At 56.6% G+C, this 16,654-nt stretch overlaps 1 protein-coding gene across 25 annotated transcripts in view; it reads right to left on the reverse strand.

The window, feature by feature from the left end:
- The window catches only part of CTIF (cap binding complex dependent translation initiation factor), a 138,300-nt gene extending 122,549 nt beyond the window's left edge, over nucleotides 1-15,751 (reverse strand). For 9 of the 25 annotated variants that reach the window (XM_050716187.1, XM_050716182.1, XM_050716179.1 and 6 more), the window contains exon 1: nucleotides 15,646-15,743. The gene's annotated coding sequence lies outside the window, so the exon portion shown is untranslated. Of the gene's footprint in view, nucleotides 1-5,278; nucleotides 5,516-7,280; nucleotides 9,582-10,661; nucleotides 10,833-15,645 lie in introns of those variants that run through there. The other 16 variants (XM_050716188.1, XM_050716181.1, XM_050716178.1 and 13 more) reach the window with 12 other exon arrangements.
- Between the last annotated feature and the right edge of the window lie 903 nt (nucleotides 15,752-16,654).

Here is a 16,654-nt window from a genome sequence, read left to right on the forward strand (position 1 = left end):
GTGAGGACTGGAAGACCCACGACCACCCGCAGACATCCAAGACCAACAAGACCCACCTTCAGGACAGCTGTGCCCACCCCGAGGAGCCCCAACAAGACCCAGCCATGCCCAGAGCTGCTCCCCACACCGTGATCGGAGGACCTGCAGGTAGGAGGACAGCTCAGAGACATCCATAAGGGAGTTTTATGCTGGATTTTGTTGTCACCTGGGGCTCACAACAGACCATGCCCACGTGAAGGTTCACCACGTCACCGTGAAGTTCGCCAAGCCGTAGATCCATCAGGTACAGCAGCAGGGATGGAAGGAGCTCCTGCGAGGCTCTGTCAGCATCTCAGGAAGCTCCCTCCCGAGCCTCGCTGCCCTGGCCAACCTCTGCTTACAGCCAGGGATTAACAGTGCTGAAGTTAATCATAGCAAGAACGTGGCGGGGGAGGACCGTGACTGCAGCAAAGGGGAGAACCATCTGCAGTTTCAGCAGAAACGCTGCGGCAGGAAGCCTGCTGTTCATGTACCTTTGACCTCAGAGAGACAAATAAAGAGCCCAAACTATTTAGCTCTGGCTAAAAAAAGAACAGAAAAAAAGGTAAAGGGCAATTCGAGTGAAGAAGCTGTATTAATACCATATATGCAGCTCAAAAGGGAAGCAGCTGAGCTTAACGAGAGAGCGGAGAAGGCACTTTTGGAATAAATTACACTACATGGATGGTCGGGAAAACAAACCCTGCGCCCAGCTCCATGTTATTGTAAGCGATGGGAGACTTTACCAGAAAAGTGGGAGTGATGCTAACAAACAGCACTGCTGACGTAGTGCCTGGCGTACTGGATGGCACGCAAAACACGGGGCCTTGGTGCAGGGTTTCCCCACTCCCACTGGATTTTTCTTCTCCAGCCAGCAAACACAATGCCCTACTCCGTCATGGGGTGCGGTTTTGGCTTTCTAAGCAATTCTTCCCCTATTCTTCCATAGGAGCAGTCCTGTTAACCCCATGCAGGAGGAGGATTAAATCCTTCCCCCAGCCTTCGCGTCCCACACCCCGAGCTCAGGAAACCTTCCCAAACTCAGTTTCTTTCACCAGAGGTAATTGTCAGCCCTGTAACTTCTACCGATACCCCCCCAGTAAGTGGGAAGTTCATTTCCTTCTCTTTTCCAAGATGTGCTTCCTATTCCCTCCTGGAAGGGGTCTGAGGCAGCGCTGAGCTCGGTTAGGACTGGGAGTCCATGGGGACACCCTGCCCCAGACAAACAGCCCCCAGCTTTTGTGCCCTGATACTGCAGTGCCAGGAGACGTCCAAGCTCTTCCAGGACCACAGCCTGCTGCACAAGAAAAGAGAGGTGAAACCGGGCACCGAGCAGCAGACGTTGACTTACCCTACCCAAGATGACCGAAAAATGAGGACAGGACAGGGCAGGACCCCAGGGCCAGCCGTGCTGCACGGTTCAGCCTCCACAGCTCCTCTCCTCCAGCGCGGGACAAGGTTCGTGCACCTCTGCTGCCTGCGGTGGCTTGAAAAATCCCCTTTTGCAGAAGCAAAAAGCCGCAGCCATCAGCCCAGCTTAACCCATTCCCAGCGAGTCAGCACCTGGAAGCCACGCAGCCTCTGACGGTCACATTGCAATGATCAGAAAAAAATTAATGGCACAGAGCCAGAGAAGGGAAAAAAAAAAGAAAAAAAAACCACACACCACCACCACTTGCTTGCCAGCGACCCGGATTTGGCTTGGTGACTTTTAAATAGTTTTGGTCAAGTCATTTCATCCAAAACACTGGGAAGAAAATGTTGGAAGGAGTTCTTTCTTTCTGCAGGGTTTGGTATTTTTAAACAAAGGATTTCTGCTTTTGTTTCACAGTGATATACGCAAAGTTTCCACAGCTTTCCATTTAATGGTGTGAAAAAACATTTTCCTTTGCACCGGGTGAAGCATCTTCGACTTGACGTCACTTGGTTCCCTGCTTTAATGAAATCAAACAGCTCCACTCTGACTGACTGCAATCAAAACCCTCCCGTTCCTCACTGCCATCTTTGTTACCACAGTTTTTCTATACGCCAAGTAATTGAAAAACAGTCACCACCACTCATTTTTCCCACGGGCAGATATTTAGGAGCACTCAGAACACCTGAGGCTAACCTGGGGTACCACTTGGGGTCCCACCCGTCCCCAGCACGCTGCGCAGAGGGCACAGCAGTGCGCCAGCACAGAGCATGTCATTCAGAGCATGTGGTAGCAGTTAGGAACTTAGAGGAACCTCAGGCATGCATCAAATACGTCACTTTATTTTTTTAAATAGGAGGGAAATGGGAACACCCACATTCCCCCTCAAAGGGCAGGAGAGCGCACAGACCCAGCTATGCGGAGTGGTGGCGATGCAGGGGACCCTCCTGGGCCAGCTTTTTGGGGCTTTCCGCTCCCAGCAGTGTTTTTGGTTCAGCTTTTAAAAGCTCCTACACGGGCTGCTCCACCCAACTAGAAAATATTTACCCTTCAGAGGCTGCCTGACCTTGCACCAGACAACCCAGACGGCCGCAGAAACCCCAACGCAGATAAAGCCCTGCCGATGCCCCCACGCCGCTCCTCCGATCCCTTTCACATCAAACCAAGCTGAACTGGATACCGAAGAGGACGAGGCGGGGCGGGTCATAAAACAAGTTTTCAGGACAATGGTGCTGACTTGCCGTTTTTCAAGCCCTCTGCTAACCTCTGCTGATCCCATCAGGTGCTTTAACACGGGAGCTTAGCGGTAAGCTCTGCCCCTGCAAGAGGCACCAGGTTATAAGTGGTTACTGCCTGCCAGGCAGCTGCTGCTGGGTGTCAGGCCACACGGGGAAACACCCAGCTTCTCCGGTTCTCAGACATTTATGGATGAAACGAACTCACCCCAAGACGTGATGTTTTGGTTTTCTTTCCCCCCTTTCTTGCAGACTTCATTTCGTTTATCCACATTGAAGCTGCTGTTAAATCCTGTTGACGTGCTGCAAATCCCTGTCTTGCTGGAGCAGAATTTGGCACCTTTACGACGTAACCAGCCTACATCTGTACCCAAATCAACCCTTCTGCAAAGGAAAGGGGTCAGGTAGGGAAGGCAGCATCTGCAGCGGGAAGGGCAGGGCAGCAGCAGGGGTCTTGCAGAAGGCACAAAAAAAAATGGGTAGCGAACAGCCCTGCATCCATGAGCAGAGCAGAGGGACAACACATGATTTCTACCCGTAACACGGGCAGAGAGAGGATTTCCACGATGAAGACATACAGCTGGGGCAGGGGGATGAGGACAGGGTTGTGACGAAGAGCAGGACCAAAGGCAAACAAAGGCAGGGGGGCTGCCTGGAAGGCTGGGCACGTTGGAGCTCCAGGGCCAGCCCAGCGAGGTGCTGAGAGGTGCAGCTGAACCACAGCAGGATGGCCATCAGGGCCAGGAAAGGCAATTCACGGGTACTTCACTGTGTCTGGCTACAAGTCTGACTCTCTGGCTTGCATAGCTGGAATGAATGAGCTATGTTATTAAAAGAGAGACAAAAAAATCAAAGTGCAGCTTGGAGGAACTGGGGAAGCCTCGTGAGAGCCAAGGAAACCTGCACGAACTAGGGAAGAGCGAGATTATAATAATTAGGTCAGTTGGCGATAAGCTTTCTCAAATGCATGCACGCACGAGAGCACTGTGGTGTTTCTGGAGAGTGGCAGCATCCCTGGGTGGCCACGAAACCCAGTGAGAGGGCCAAGAGCATCACACAGGGCACCACTAAAACCAGCAGCACAAAGCCTCTCTGGCAGCCGCTCACCCCGCGCTCTGAGCATCGGCAGCTGCAGCACGGGAAACTGCTGGGATATAAGAGCGTAAATCCTTTGCTGTGAGCGTGGCTCAGCACCCAAGAGGGCGTGCAGTCTCCATCCTTGGAAAAGAGAGTCAAAGCTCAACTGGATGAGGCCCTGAGCAGCCAGGTTTGACTCTGAGGCCAGCCCTGCTCTCAGCAGAGCTCCCTTCCGAACCGAACCAACTCAAGGACGCAAGAACATCTTCCCTTACTCCAGACTTCCAGGATGAGGCCACCAGGTCTTACCTCCAGCTTAATGAAAGCCAGAAGAAACTCCTTCCCAACGGCAAGCACCCCGGAAGCCCAGGCTGAGCTTTCGGAGAGGTAACGCAGGTCGATGTGACAATGCACGACAATTAACCGCGGCAAGTGAAGGCTGCTGCTGCTGGAGGCAAGGAGCAAAGAGGACGGTCCCACACTGTGACTAATACACAGGGTACACACTCACCTTTCTCCACACAAAGAGACTGGGAGGCTTTGTATTATCCATCTCTTCCTTCCAGGTTGGTCTGACATCGGCTCTGCCCACCCTGGCAGCCTCAAGGCACAGCGCGAGGAGCTGGAAGGGCTCCAGAGCAGGAATTTGGCTGGGCTCACATCCAGATGTTTGACACCAGAGCAAGCAAACAGGAAGGGGAGACCAAAGAGGAGGATGCACTCGCTGTCCTGCCCCCTCCCCTCTCTTCCTCACCACCTGTACCAAGCAAGAGCCATCACCTGCCTCTGACACGGCCGTCCCAACGCCACAGCCCAGCCCCCGAGCCCCCGGGACTCCGCAGGAAGCAAACGTGTTACTGCAGGAGCAGGCTCCCAGCATTTCACAGTTTGCAGCCGCTAAAAATACCTACGCTACGCCTAATGGCAGCACAGCAGGGTGGCATCAGCGCGGGAGCAAAGCAAAACGCTGTTCTCCGGGGTTTATACGGGAGCAAAATTCAGAGCAGATGCTTGCACGGGGGTGTGGGGGACATCGGGCAGGAGCCTGGCTTTCGGCTGCCTCACCAAGCACCCATTTCTGCTGACATCCTGCTACGAGGCTGGAGGCAGCTGGCCAGACACTGCCCGTACAGCCTGCTTGGGATGAGCCACACAGACCAAAAACACGAGATGCTGCCGTGAACAAAGCCCTGTGCTTTGGGATCATCCCACTGACCCTCCAAAGACACCAGCGAGCATCTCCACCAGCCAGCTGCTCTTCACCCCAGAAGAGCGTCCTACAGACTTACCCACCTGCTTCACGCAACCACTGTTCCTGCACTCACTGCAGTTCGCTACCAAAAACCCAGCAGCCCCCTTAAACACACACACACATTTTTGCCACACTCCTCGGTGGTGCCAAGACCTCAGGCACAAGGCTCACGCTCAGCCTGCGGACTCCCCCTTTAGCTCCCCGAGCGACGCTCTCGTTTTGTGGTGTGCTCCAAGCTCTCTCCAGCACGACAGAAAGCAGCAGCCACGGTTTCTCACGTACCTCAAATCGGAGCTCACTGCTTTTTTGTTACAGTAATTGGCTGATCAAATGCGTCGCTTCCAAGCTGACGTTCCTCCTAATGTTTTAATCAGCAGATGCAGATGCTGAGAAGAGAGCTAATGTGGCCTGAGCTCAGTTTGAGCACAGGGTGGACGAGGCTACGGCTGTTCAGTCGGGTCACTGGCTGATGTGGAACCCGAGAGGAGAGGAGCTGGGAGCACGTGGTGGATGTGTGAACTGCAATAAAGCAGATAAACGGAGAAAAGTAAGTAAAAATAAGGGGAAAGCTCTAGTCAGAGGCTTATAACTTACAGAGAGAAGGCTTTATGGGCTGGTGCTCCCATCATTCTCAGCACTTGTGCTTATTTACTAGAGGCAGTTTAATTACACGCTGACCACCATCCCAAAGAGCTTCCTTCCGAAGCGCCTCCATCCTGTTACCAGCCTTCTCCCGCGTGTATTTAGGGCCGGCACCGCCAGCAGAGCCTCCTCCTCCTGGCACACCGCTCCACAAGGAGACGCGTACCACGAAACCTGCCTCCTGCGAGGTTACCACACCTCACCCCAAAACATCCAACTGAACTGGACGGGGCTGGTTCGGCGGAGATCCCAGTAAAGATCAGATAAGCTCTGGGTCCGCAGCTATTTCCTCCCTGCCGCACCGAAGTGGGGCCCTCAGATTAACACCTTTGCTGCCAACAGGCTGCATTGACTGATCGATCTGAGGACTCACCACCCGGTGTTTTTTGCTTGTTTGTTTGTTTTTAAGGAATTTGGGTCTAGTCCTGCGGTACCACCAAGCTGTTAGATGTCCGCTTACACGAATCTCCCATGACATGAGGCCTCCACCCTCCATTTCCAAAGGCCTTACCTTCCTTTTCTTCTCAGGCACCTGGTACAACACAGTCCCATAAAGGCACACACAACCCTTGGAGCCTACTGAGGTGTTGCAACACAACAAAAAAAGCTCGAATCTTGTGGTCACCTGAGCAGTTCTTGCTCAGAGCACGCGAGCTTCAACAAGGCTGTATGCAAGGAGTGTCTGCAGCTACTGATGCTCTACCTATGAAACCCTAAAATTAACAACTGAAGTTCACCATTGTCAAAGCAGGATCAAACTCCACTGCATGCAGACCAAGAGCAGGGATTAGTTAGGAAGCACTATTACCACAAAATACCAGATAAACAGTGCACAACCTCCAGCAACACATACACACACACACAGAAGACATCGCTCCAGCCAGAGACAACCCAGGAGCTGGGACTGCCAAGGGGAGCTGACCATGGGCAAAGGCACGGGGCTGCTGTCCTTGGGGTAACACCCCCAGCAAGGGCCATGTAAGTTATTCCTCCTGCTAAGAACACAGATTCCTACAACCTTATAAAGTAAAGGGATAATGGGCACGTGCCAGAATTTCCTAAGCAGGTCAAAACTGCTTCCTGGGTTTGAGTCTCTGGGTTTTGGAGGGGGAGAGGAAGGCTTCAGGGTAGACTGAGTTTGTTGGCTCCCCCCAGCTGCCTTTATAAAGAAGCAAAGGTGACTTTGCAGCCAGCTGTGCTGGCTTCCAGGCTAGGAGAACAATTAACCTGAAATTAATGCACTTTTTTTTTTTTTTTTTAATATAGTACATGGCATGCCAAATGCCTGGTATCACTCGGAGTGCAGATGATTTAGTGAGTCCCTCGCTGAGCAGCAGCGTCTGAAAGCCCAGCGGAGGGCAAGCGATGATTCCTGCTCGGTATTTAGCAGTCGGCTCAGCTCTGCCGTGAAAGGCAAGCTGGCAGCAGCCCTCCACGGACCGAGCCCCACCATCCTGCCATCCATCCATCATCCTCGCAGAGCCTTCCCGTCAGCGCCCAGGAGACCAGGGCATCCTTCAGCCGTGCTGCCAGCGCGACGGGAGTCACCTTCGCTCTCCCCTCCCTGGTGTATCCCCACCACCAGATGGCATCGATTTTCCCCAGCTCGACTAGGCGAGACCCCAAAAGCGAGCTGATTTACTTGGGGCTGCCTCTCCGCCGACGCCCGTGCTCATGGGTCCCTGGTTGTTGCTGCCCGGAGCTGCCGTGGGGCTGGTGGTGCGTCCTCCTCGAGGAGCGTGGTGCTGCTACCTGCCTGGCACGTGGGGCTCCTGTCGGCGGCTCGTCCACCCCTGCTGTGCCTTTCCCCACCCAAACGTGTGGCAGGGAAGTGGGCAGGCTCCTGCTGAATGAAAACGAAGCGCTCGTAACGTGAGGTGCGCGCGGAAAGCCTCGGCGGAGCCGGCGAGGGATGACTGTGCAAACAGCAGCAGAGGAAAGGCTGAGTCACTTCCTCCCCCAGAGCCCTAAATAGAGGCGAGCGTAAGGAAAATACTTCTCCGAGCTGACAAAAAAGGAACAGAATCCCCAGAAAAAGGGTGCCAGTAGTGACGGCAGAAAGGGGAGAGGCAGAAACGGCGGCCTCAGGTTGCAGCTGGAAGAAGAGCCGTCACGAGCAGGGCAGAGCATCCTCCCCGGCTCCGCTGGGAACTGGGTGCTCACAAATCACTTCCATGAGCAGCTCCAAGCCCTACACCCAGACAAGGTCACAGGCCCTCAGTGATGCCAGAATGCTGCCAGTGCGGACCTCCACCTCGTAGGGAAACTGCAGCGAGCCCAGCCGAGCTTTTGGGCCCAGACTTTGTCCATTCCCCAGTCTGCAAACACTCTCCACGAGCTTCTAGGCAGCAGCACACCACAAGCATTAACCATCACTGTTAGGAACAGCAGTAAAACACCTGATTGCCCCAGCAGGTACATGGCAAGGCTCAGCTCAAGGCCAGGGAGCCTGTTGGGACTGCGGGACCCCGTGGCAGAGAGGCAGCAGACTAAAAATAAACATGACACTGGCTTCGTGCTGCAAGCCGGGTGGTCACGAGCAAGCAGCAAGCCCTGGGAGAGCAGCACGGTCAGAGCACGGGCAGTAAGGTTGGCAAATATAAGGAAACACAGGACGACACGAAAACCCCCTGGCGCAGTGTTGTGTGGGGGTGCTTCACTGCTTCCCAGCTGAGCCCCTCTCCTGAAGGCACAGGGCCAGCTCCTGCTGCCCGCTGGGTGATCCCCTTCCCAGGGCTTTGCACCCATGTTTGTCTGTGCAGGTTTCCCCTTCCTGACCAGCACCACAAACACGGCCGGGGAAGCGTGGTCAGATGCCTTCCTGCACCTTCAGTCCCGCCAAGGACCTACAACTTCTGCCCTGCACAGCGCCAGTCGCAGCACCTCCCAGCCGCCTACTCGGATGCCAGGTGACGCAAAGAGAGATAACAAAGAAAACCCTACTGAATGCAAAGATTTGGGGCCATCCTCGCGTACATGTACTCTCTGGAGTGGATTTTCTTGTTACCGTTGGGTTCGGTGCCCCAGAGCACTCCCAGGACACCAGAGGCTGTACCGAGGTGCCCTGCACAGCTCGGGAAATCCCCGCTGCCATCTGATGGAGTGGACCAGGGATTGCTAATAGCTCCGGCCCCTTCTGCACACTCCATATAAAACGCTGAGCTGGCCAGGAGGAGAGACAGGCACCAGGACAGAGGGGTCCAGGCAACCATGAGGCTCAAAGCAAAGAATAACCCGTGGGGTAGCGGGGCTTACAAAGCCGTCAATAAACCGAGCCCCAGCACCGCTGCTCCTGCAGTGCGGGATCGCCATCCCTGGCAGCACCCCCGCAGCCAGCTCCTTCTTCCTTTTGTTCAGTTCGTATTATTTGCCTAACAAAACGCTTGCGAGGGTACTGCCTAAGGCACTCCTGAAAGCCAACATCCCGCCCGGCCCCAGCTCAGCTCCAGAGTGCTGGGCCACCCAGGAAAAACACAAACACCCGCCGGCAGCCCTAGAACAGAGCCCAGTTTCGTACCGACTCGTGACCCACATTCCCCATGCTCCCCGCCGTGCCTGCAACATGCACACCCACACCTTTCCCTCTCCCCCGTCGCCCCAGACCCTGAGCTCCCTCTGGGACCTTCTAGCCCCCAGCCCCGCAAGAAGCAGCACGTATCTGGGTTGGCTGCAGCAACACAAACCCCAAATCCCCTGTAGGTATAAGCGAGTTAACCGACCCACCTGCGCCCAGACAGTATTTGAGCTCACGACTGCTGCAGCCTCTCCTTGTGGTCAGGAAGAAATTTGGGTTTCCCCCTTCCACCCTTTTCCTTAAAGCATGGAAGATCTTATCTGTGAGACCTGCGCTCCTCCGTCCGATCTGGCTGAAATTAATCCCTGGGTTAAAAAGTTTCTGGAGGAATAACAAGTGCCGGCCAGGCTGACTGCACAGACCTCATCGCTGTAAACAAAATAATAAAAACAAAAAGCACAGAAATGGAAGCTTAGATTTGGAGTGGCTGTTGCCACTCGATAAATCAATCTCTCACCCCACGTAATGCAAATTTGTGTTTAAAAAAGCCACGTAAGTGTCCTCCTTCAGCTGAGAGCCGCCGGGAAGGAGCCGATTCCTAGAAAGATGCGGCGTGCTCCGCCAGCACTCCAAAAGCAGGGAGGGAGGGCAACCAGCACCCCGGGGTTTTAATAAAGTCCTGCACTATTGGTCTGCTGCAGGATTTATGGTTCAATTAAACGGATACGCTTGGCCAGGCTACCATCCCGCTGCCTGAGACGGCACACGCTCCAACCCTCCCCAAACCTCCGCTGGGTAGCCGGACAGTATCCCCCAAAACACTTGTCCCGGTGCAGGATTAACCCCGTCCCCATGAGCGCCGGGTGACCGGAGGCAGTAGGATGGAGACGGGTCAGCGGCCTCGGCATTAAAAGCCCCCGCTGCCGGCCCCTTCCCACGGCAGAGAACGCGGCAGCGGGGCGGTGTGGGAGAGAACAAAGCCGTCAGCACGGGGCGCGGGTGCCGGGGAAGGGGCATTTCCATCCCCGAGGCTCAGCGGGAAGGGATGCCGTGCTGCGGGGAGCGGGGCACGGCTGCTGAACGCGTGGTGGGAGGGAGGGAGGAAGGGAGGGGACACCCCCCCCCCCCCCCAGCCCCGCACCGTCCTCACTGCCCCCCAAATCCTTTTGTCTGCTTCCCCGCCTGCCGGCCAAGCGCTACGCGTACGTGCCGGCGTCCTGCCCGCCGCGGACGCTGCCGAGAGCGGCCGCAGAGGCAGGGAAACACGAGCAGCACGGCGACGGCCGGAGCAGGGCTGCGGGGAAGGGACAGCGAGCCGGCCGCTCGCTAGCAGAGCTTTCCAGAAGCGTGAGGTTGATTTCAGAGCTGCCACCAGGATCGGAGCTGGTCCTGAAAGAAGGGGAGGGGGGCGCCAGGCAGCACCGCGCACCGGGCTCCCACGCGGGTTCCCGCGGCGGCTGCTCCCGCTTGGGCATCGGTATCATGACCCTGCAGCCGTGTGCCACGGACCTGGCAGCCCAAATTCTGCTAATAGCGACGGGGTCTGTCCCCATCCCAGAGCCCGCGGGCAGGCAGGGCAGCAGGGCTGTCGGGGCGCGTGTTTACGGCGTTAGCAGCTCCGGTGAGTCATGTGCGAGCCGCTCGTGCCACCGCCGTCTCCTCTAGAGGGAGGGAGGCGAGCTCGATCGCAGACCAAATGAAGCCAGAACGATTGCAACGAAGGTAGAACAATGCCGGGAAAACGGCCCTCAAGGATCTCAGCAGCGCCTACAGGACCAGGCCTTTAAATGAATCCACTCCTGGGCTCAAACACATTAACCACTCCTTTATCCTCCAGCCAAAAAAATACAGGAGTTCCTCTCTGACAAGCCTTCACGACCAACTATTCTCACCCAACCTAACAGCCCCTCAAAACGACATCTAATTAATTTACTAGCTTGCAACAATGAAGTGTGGGAAAAAAAAAAAAAAAAAAAAAGCCATTTCAAAAAGCACCACGAGCCCCCTCCACGTACAGCTGTGAAGCCTCCAGCTGCAGAAATGATTGCTGCAAGTTTCGGGACTGCCGGCCCAGCTTCCCGAGCCAGAGAGCTGCAATCTAAGATGTCTCCAAGCCGATCGCCCGGCCAGCAGCTGCATTTCTCGGGGCGCCCCGCAGCTCCCACGGGCTTTCACCCCAGCTCCTCTGGCCAGACAAGGCCGAGCAGGCGTTAAGCACCAAACGTTTCCTATTATTAGCCTCCAGCTGACAACTGCAGCCCCGCCACAACAACAGTTCCTGCTTTCTTTTCCCCTCTTGTACAAACACCAAAGATGGTATTTGGGACGGCGAGGCAGGTATGGTACCCGAGTCCCCTTCCAGCTGCAGGGGGGACACCACGCCGCCCTCCTGCTCTGTCTCCTGCAGCCCAGGAGCCCGGTGCCCTCGGGATTTACCTCTGGCTGCGTGACGGGGATGCCTGCACACAAAAGCAAGCCCCGTCCGCAGGCCACTGCTGTGGGTGGGCTCGGCTGCACCTATGCTACAGCATGGCCCCACCGGTGACTACAGCACACACTTCTCTGCAAGACAAAAAATCCTTTAAAATTCATCTTAAGATGATTCCTGCACTGGAAAGCACTCAGAGGTGTTTCCACAGACCTCAGCACCCCCCAAAGCTGCTTGCTGGCAGCCCACACGTGATGATGATGATGATGATGATGTCCCTGCTGTGCAGACCCCAGCCCAGACACTCACCTCCCCACCGACTGCCCCAGCTACACGAAGCGGTTCTTCACAGCTCCTCCAGGATTTCCTGAGTTCAAAATAGATGTGTTTTTGGAATTAGTTACAAGGCATGGCGTACCCAGCTAGCAGCTCCCTGTGGCAGGCCGGGGAAACCCGTGGCAGACACGTGTCTTCTGCTCCGGCGTGGGGAAGGCAGCAAAGCCACAGCACAGGCTGCGCAAACCCATCCAGGGGAGCTGGGCCACTCCAGAAGGAAGAGGAATGCTTTTTTCTTCTCCTTTTTGCATGAAGGCCAATTAAAATAGTTGGGCGCCGGGGCGCATCCTCAGCCGAGCAGGGCGCGAGGGGCGGGGAGCATCGCCCAGCCGCTCCCTGTCCCCGGCACGTCCCGGGGCAGGTCCTGCCACCAAACCGATGGCATCCGACGGCTGGCAGGAGGAGCCCAAGCCGAGTCAGCCCGTGGCCGCAGGGCGGACGCCCTCCAGAAATTGCTGCACGCTATTAAACGCTCCTGCGGCAGGCTGCTCGCCGACAGGTAAGGCAGGATTTGGTCCCGCGGAGGTAGCAGCGTAGTTGTGTCACCACAGCTTCTCCTGCCACAGGACAAAACAATTTGTTGTTTGTTTTTTTTTTTTTTTTTTTTTTTTTCTTTTCTTGCCATGACTGCTACGTGCCTGGGGAAAGAGGAGGCTGCGGGCTGCCCGGTAGGAGCACGGAGATGGAAACGATGGCTTTCCTGAAACACGAGACTACTCCTCATCCACTGTGGTCTCTAAAGCCTCGGAGGTCCACAAACTAACTCGAAGGAGGCCCCAAAAACTAACACAGAAAAGCAAAGATCCCACATCCATTCCAGAGACACCATCCCCATCACCCTTCTGGGATCACTCGGTTGGAGCAGACCAACAGTGGCTACGCAGGACCAGCAAGGCCAGACCAAACGTGGGACAGCCCCAGGCGGACACGGAAGAAAAAGCCTCTCTTTCCAGCCTGGAAGCTGGCATTAGAAGCTCAAAAGCTTTAAGAATACCCAACGGCATCCCCGTTTCAGTCTGAACTGACCAGGAAATTTATTTCTCTTACAATCATTAGCAAGGCATCCATGTTACACATGACTATAGACATAAATATATATAATTTACACAAAATATAAATAAAACAGCCACTCTCACAAATGAGCAGAAGATTACTGGCTGGCTACACTAGCCCTTCACTTCTGATGACTCAGTAAAGCACTAATTGCACTCCGGTAGCAGAACCGTACCTTCTCCAAGGAGTTTCACAAGGACATCCCGAAGCTTATGGGCAAGTAGTGTCCATAAACACTTCGACATTCCGCAGATTTTCCAGACAGAGCAGTTGTCCTTTCCCCAGCCTGATGAAGAGCTACCCCAAACACACCAGCAGACCGTTAACTCTGAAACTTAACAACGCCACGTGTAACGTAAACGTCTGAACGCTTCTGCTAAACCGAAGAACAACTGCGTTTTAGGGGAAATGTTCTGACAATATGCTAAATGTGCCCCAAACAGCTCCTGAAGCATAGGATCTGCTGCCCCCAGCTTTCACAGAAGCCGCAGGCCTTGCTGTACGTTTAGGTGCAGCTCCTCACAAAGAGGCAGGACCTCACCGAAGGCTCGCCGTGGGGAACGTTTCCGTGCTTTGCGCGTGATCTGCCACAGCTCTCAGGAACCCTCCGCAGACGATTCCCAGCTCAGCTGTGCGCGAGGCTGACTCAGCTACAGGAGCAAGCATGTGAGAGCAAGCCAAACGCCTCAGACAGCTCACTCCTCGCGCAGATCCCTCTGCAGACACAGGGCTGGTGTTCAGTTCATCTCCACAATGGTTTCTCCAGCCTCCTGCAGCCCCGCATGCCGGGGAGCCCCTGGGTGCTGCGCACCTGAAACTCATCATTTACCACATCGTCATCACCTGCAGCATCCAGCCACTGCTCCTCTGCTTCCCTTTAAAAGCAACGTGAGATTTTATAAGCGATAAAAAAATGTTTCCTCGGAGCTGGACAACGTTATTAGTCCCACAGTACTCTAACTGTGACACAGTCAATTCTCAGTGCAGGCTCTGCAGAAGGAAGGCCCAGAGCTCACAGGGAAAGAGCTTTAAATACAAACTCAGCCCGAGCTGCCCAAAACAGAAAACACGCATATTTCTGCCAAAGAAAACACACTTAACATGGGGAAAACACAGGCTACAAATTTTATTCTGGGCTTGAGGGAATAAAACCCAGTGTAAGGCTTTGCTTTTGGACCTCAGGATCAGCCGAGTGCAGAACAAAGCCTTTGTGGTCGTTACAGGGAAAAGGAACATGAACCTACACCACACAGTGTTTTTTTTTCCGTGCGGTGAGGACAAAGCGTGAACATTTGCATGTCAGGGTCACAGAAACCGTAAGCAGGGCGTGATGCTTCCCCCTCCAACACGTGTGGCATCCCCCGCTGCGCTGCCAGCAACTGGATGCTCCGATGGCCCCCGCCACCAGCGAGCCTTCCTAGGTTTGGAGGTGGAAGGAGCATTAAACCACCAGAGGAAGAGCCTGGAAGCTCAGTACCTTGCGTCTCCTCCCATACCTTTTGTTGCTGCCAAGAAGGCTGGCTTTTACTACAGTGGTCCCGGTGCTGGCCGTGACTCCCAGCAGCAGTCTGCACCCATCCAAGCGACGGAGGAGGAGCAGCACACGGGAGCAAAGGCGGCACAGACAGACAAACAACCTATTTCAGTGGAGGAACCACTTCTGCGGGAAGGTCCCTGCCGCGTTCCGCCCCGATGAAGCCATCCAAGGGACAGCTGCACGTGCAAAGCCACCCGCGGGCGCGGGAGCTCAGCCCCAGATTTGCACCATTCCAGGGCCGGGGACACCCACGGCTTGCCCTCACAGCGGATTACAAGCCGGGAGCAAGCCGGCAGCCTCCGGCAGCCAGAAACACCACCGTGCGTGTCTCCCCGGGCTGGCATGACACACGCCATGCTGTGGCGAGCTCGGATGCTAGAGGGGCGAGGAAGGTTTCGCGCTGCACCCCTCCTCCTGTCAGCCACGCGTGCATCCCCCAGGGACGCCTCTCAGCCTCGTCCTCCAGAAAAACGACCGGAGGCGCCGATTTTTGAGGTGCTGGGACCCCAGGGCTGCCCGGCAGCCGTGCCTCCTGGCTTACGGCACCGCTCGCAAGGAAACCTCCGGCGCGTGAGCTCTCAGGTGCCGGGCACGGACCCGACGCGGGGCTGGAGAGCACGAACACCCCGCGAGCACGTGTCACCCCGCGGCCACCAAGGCCACGCACACCGCCGCCTGGCCCAGAAGGGAAGCCTTGGGTCCAAACCCTTGTCCTGCTGCGGACGCCACCGCCGCCCACCCGCCGCCCTGGCACCCAGAGAGGACCGGGTGCCGGGGTGCGTGCAGCGACACAAGGGGGGACGCGGTGCCATGGTGGTGGTGGGGGGGGGGGGGGGGGGGGGGGGACACAGAGATGGCAGGCAGGGCGAGCAGCGGGCGGAGGCCGCCCCAACCACCACGCAGCCCCAAACCCTTCCCACAGCAGCCGGGCTCCGTGAGGACCGCACCGCACCCCCGCACACACACGCACCACCCCCACGGCCAGAGCCGGCGGGGGGGGACCGGGGACGGCGACCCCTCCCCGAGGGCCCTGCGGGTGGCAGCGGGGCCCCCCCCCACCCCCGGGATCCCACCCCCCCCAGCCTCCGGGGCCCGTCCCCGCGCCCCCATTGACCCCCGGGACCCGGCCCCGGCCTTACCGTGGGCGCTGCGGCGGGGCAGGGGGCGCCGCCCGGCAGGCGGCCGGCTCGGCTCGGCTCGGCTCGGCTCGGCTCCGGCTCGGCTCCGGCTCCGGGAGGCGGCCGGGCCCCGCCGCCCGCCCCTCGCCCCGCCCGGCCCGGCCCCGCCGGCCCTGCCGGGAGTTGTAGTCCGGGAGCCGCCGAGCCTGGTGGCTGCGAGCCCCGGCCCGCCTCGGGGAGGCTCCCCGGGACCGGCAGGAGGGCCCCCAAAGCTGGGAACGATGCGCAGCCTTGCTGCGATTTGGGCATTAAATGGGATTAAAAAGGCCTCCCCCCGCCCCGCCGTGCTGTATTTTTGGCTGGGTGGTTGCCGTGGCAACCTTCTGCTCACCCGAGGGCGGCTGGAAGTGGGGAGCGCGGTGTTGGTTTAGCACCGGGGGTTCTGCTTTCGGCCTCTTTTTGGCAAAAAAAAAAAAAAAAAAAAAGAAAAGAAAAAAAAGAGCCACGTGGAATTGCGTGGTTTTATCCATGGACCTCCTGCGGTTTAATTATTAATCCGGCAGCGTGGGAGCTGGGCTGGGGAGAGGGAAGGCCTGCTCTGCCCTGCTGCTAATGCGCGTCTTGAAATTGGGATTGGGGTATTAAACCTGAACCCGATAACAGCTTGTCCCACCTCGCTATTGAGAGCAGGTTGCCCTCATTTGGGATCACGGCCCATAGCAGTGACACTCACCATGATCATGCTGATGTGTGTCCAGAATCACAAGGGCTGTGGGACTATCCCATCCCCATGCCCATCCCCATCCCCATCCCCACCCCATGCCCATGCCCATCCCCAACCCCATCCCATCGCATCCCATCCCATGCCATGCCATGCCATGCCATTCCATGCCATGCCATGCCATCCCATCCCCATCCCCATCCCCATCCCATCCCCATCCCCATCCCCATGCCCATCCCACCCCACCCCACCCCACCCCACCCCCATCCCCATCCCCATCCCCATCCCCATCCCCATCCCCATTCCAAC

The sequence above is a fragment of the Cygnus atratus genome, chromosome Z (assembly GCF_013377495.2).
Source record: "Cygnus atratus isolate AKBS03 ecotype Queensland, Australia chromosome Z, CAtr_DNAZoo_HiC_assembly, whole genome shotgun sequence".
NCBI lineage: Eukaryota > Metazoa > Chordata > Aves > Anseriformes > Anatidae > Cygnus > Cygnus atratus.